Source organism: Cebus imitator, unplaced genomic scaffold, assembly GCF_001604975.1.
Source record: "Cebus imitator isolate Cc_AM_T3 unplaced genomic scaffold, Cebus_imitator-1.0 Scaffold34, whole genome shotgun sequence".
Taxonomy (NCBI): domain Eukaryota; kingdom Metazoa; phylum Chordata; class Mammalia; order Primates; family Cebidae; genus Cebus; species Cebus imitator.
In genome coordinates, this window is record NW_016107349.1 from 1547234 (window position 1) to 1550794 (window position 3561).

The window sequence follows — 3561 nt, forward strand, 5'->3', positions numbered from 1 at the left end:
AAAAAAAAAAAAAAAAAAAGAAAAAAAGAGAACAGACAGATGGCAAATAAGAACCTGAAAAGATGTTCAACATCATTAGCCATTAGAAAGATGCAAATTACAACCACAAAGAGACATTACTACACATCTATTAGTACAGTCACTCTAGAAAACAGTTTGGCTATTTGTTTAATAACTAAACATGTGCTACGACTTAGTGATTGTATTCCTGGGCATTTATCTTGGAGAAATGTCAATTTATGTTCACATAAGAACCTGTACATGAACGTTTGTAGCAGCCTTATTTGTAATAGCAAAGAATAGAAACAGCAAAGATGTCCTTCAATGGATGAATAAACCAACTGTGGTACATCCATAGCCTGGATTCAACAAGAAGGAATGAAGTACTTTTTCTTTTTGAGACCGGTTCTTACTCTATCACTCAGGATGGAGCGCAGTGACATGATCTCGGCTCACTGCAGCCTCCATAGCCCAGACTCAAGTGATCCTCCCACCTCAGCTTCCTGAGTAGCTGGGATTATAGCAACCCACCACTGCACCTAACTACATTTTTTTTTTTGGGGGGGCTAGAGACCAGGTCTCACTATGTTCCTCAGACTGGTCTCAAACTCCTGGGCTCGACCAATCTGCCCACCTCAGCCTCCCATAGCACTGGAATTACAGGTGTGAGCCACTACACCAGGCCAAGGAATCAAATACTGATATACACAACGACCTGGACGATTCTCCAGGGAATTAAGCTGAGTGGAAAATGCCAAAAGGCTCCTTCTGTTTGGCATGATTCCCTCTATTTGGCATTCTTGACTTGCCAAAATTAGGGAAATGGAGAACAGATTAGTGGCTGCCAGGAGTTCAGGGATTGGGGGTGGGAGGAATGTGGGTGTGGCTTTTCTTATAAAAGCAACAGAAAGGATCCTTGTGATAATAGAAATATTGTGTATCTTGAATTTTATTAATGTCAACATCTGGTTGTGATATTTACTATAGTTTTGCACAATGTTAGACAAGTGGGTAATGGAACACAGGATCTCTGTACTATTTATGACTGCACAGAATAAAATTTTATGTTTAATTTCTTAAAATTTTACAATTCACCAAATGAATTTCTCGGTAATTTGGACAATGATCTCAAAGTAAAAATTACTTAAAAATCTAAAAAGTAGATGATACTGTATTTTGTTCTTTCCTTTTTTTTTTTTTTTTTTTTTTTTTTTTTTTTTTTTTTTTTTTTTTTTTTTTTTTTTTTTTTGAGGCAGAGTCTCGCTCTGTCACCCAGGCTGGAGTGCAGTGGCATGATCTCTGCTCACTGCAACTTCTGTCTCCTGGGTTCAAGCGATTCTCCTGCCTCAGCCTCCCAAGTAGCTGGTACCAGTTTCTACCATGTTGGCCAGGCTGGTCTCAAACTCCTAACCTCAGGTGATCCACCTGCCTCAGCCTCCCAAAGTGCTGGGATTACAGGCGTGAGGTACCACGCCTGGCCCTTTTTTTTTTTTGGAGGCAGTGTCTCACTGTGTCACCCCGGCTGGAGTGCAGAGGTGCAATAGTGGCGGCTCACTGCAGCCTGGACCTCCCCTGGCTCATGCCACCCTCTCACCTCAGCCTCCTGAGTAGTTGGGACTACAGGTGTATGTGGTATATGCCATCATACTCAGAGAATTTTATTTTTTTGTAGACGCAGGGTCTCACTTTGGTTGCTCAAGCTGGTCTCCTTGAACTCCTGAGCTCAAGGGATCCTCCTTCGACACCCTTCTAAAGTGCTGGGATTACAAACGTAAGCTATCATGACTGGATGAAATTGTACACGTCAAATGGGTGAATTGTATAATATGTGAATCATATCTCAATAAAGCTGTTATTTAAAGGGAAAAAGTAATTGAAATGTGAAAAGTGCACTTAAAAATAAATGAGGGGCCGGGCTCGGTGGCTCATGCCTGTAATCCCAGCACTTTGGGAGGCAGAGACACGCGGATCACGAGTTCGAGAACAGCCCAGCCAACATGGTTAAACCCCGTCTCTACTAAAAATACAAAAATTGGCCGGGGTGGGTGCGGTGGGGGGTGGTGGTGCCTGTAATCCCAGCTACTCTAGAGGCTGAGGCAGGAGAATCACTTGAATCCAGGAAGGCAGCAGAGGTTGCAGTCAGCCGAGATGGCCCCACAAGCACTCCAGCCTTGGCGACAGATGGAGACTCCATCTCAAACAGAACAATAAAAAATGAGCATATGCTGATCTTTATTCAACCTTCCAAGATCTAGTCTTCAGCAAATTTACGAAAGTACAATAGTATTATATACTCTCCTTTTAGGCAGATCTACACGGAAAGTACGGTTTGACTGCCGCAACTAGTGCTGCCTTACAAAAAACGGCTTTATCCCATGCTATCCATTCTAAAACCAGCTGTTCAGAGCAGTGTACCTGGAAATCAGCCTCAAAGTACGGACTGCAAGACAAGGCAAAAAGAAACCCTAACACGGAGTCCTCTGTTCAAAGGGACGGCAGGTGGGACGCACCCTGGTCGGGGCGAAGGCACTGCAAGTTTTCCATTAAATCTCAGTAGATTACAATTCATATTCACATCTAATACATTTGCGAGGGCAAACGGTGTTTCTACGGGAAATAAGCTCCATCTCGGTCAATCTGCTCGGCCCAACTTTGGAGAGCAGGAGTCGGGGCCACGCCAAGGTCTGCGCCGTAATCCAAACAGGCAGTCCCACCCCGGGCCACCCCGTGGCTAGACGCTCCGACGCGACTCGAGCAGGCCACCCTGTCTTTCGGACAAAGCGACGCGGTCCTCACAGGCGGGAAGGAGAGTGTGTCCCGGTCGGGAAGGACGCCGCCAAAGAGCGGCCTACCCACGTGACACCCGCGGCGACCTTGGGGTCACCCTTGCGGACGCACCGCCCTCTCCCTCACATCCGCCGCCGCGCCCGCCCCCCGCTCGCCCACCGCCAATGGCGCATCGCTCCGCGCCCCGCACGACCTCGGAGCGCGCCCCTACCCGCCAATCTCCGCCCGCCGGGCGGGCCCCGCGGCGCCATTGGCTGCCACGGCCGTCCATCAGGTTCCGTCCCTCCCACTACCCTCCGTCAGCCCCACTCCATCCAGCTCCACTCCCCTGTCACCCCGGCGCCCGCAGCACCAAGGGCGCGGCGGCCTTGCCTTTGCCGCGATCTCCAACCCCGGGCCGCCAAGTACCGCGCCTCTCGGCATTGAGCAGGGCGCGGCGACAGAGCATGGTTACCTGTCTCCAGCTCAGCTCCACCCGAATGAGGCGCCGACACCCCACTCCGGGGCTCCAAACTCTCGGCCCCGCCCTGGCGTATGGCGTCAACACGTAGCCCTCCCCTGGAGAAGAACGCCCTCCTCTCCCGCAGTGGACAGATTGGTGACGTCACAGAGCGGCGCCGGGTGTCACGGCGCCGACCACGCAGTTGCAGAAGCCAGGGGCGGCTGGAGCCCCGCGGCTTGCTCAACTAGAGATAAGATTGAGTCTGTGGACTTCCAGCGGCTTCTACGATCCTAAGTAATTTCGAAAAGTAAGATATCTCTAGCACCTAGTAG

The 3561-nt window shown here is 49.4% G+C and overlaps 1 protein-coding gene across 4 annotated transcripts in view; it reads right to left on the reverse strand.

Moving 5' to 3' along the window:
* Nucleotides 1-3350, reverse strand: part of OGDH (oxoglutarate dehydrogenase) — a 91976-nt gene extending 88626 nt beyond the window's left edge. For all 4 annotated transcript variants that reach the window (XM_017524612.2, XM_017524609.2, XM_017524613.2 and 1 more), the window contains exon 1: nt 3242-3350. The gene's annotated coding sequence lies outside the window, so the exon portion shown is untranslated. The remainder of the gene's footprint in view (nt 1-3241) is intronic.
* Nucleotides 3351-3561: the final 211 nt, after the last annotated feature.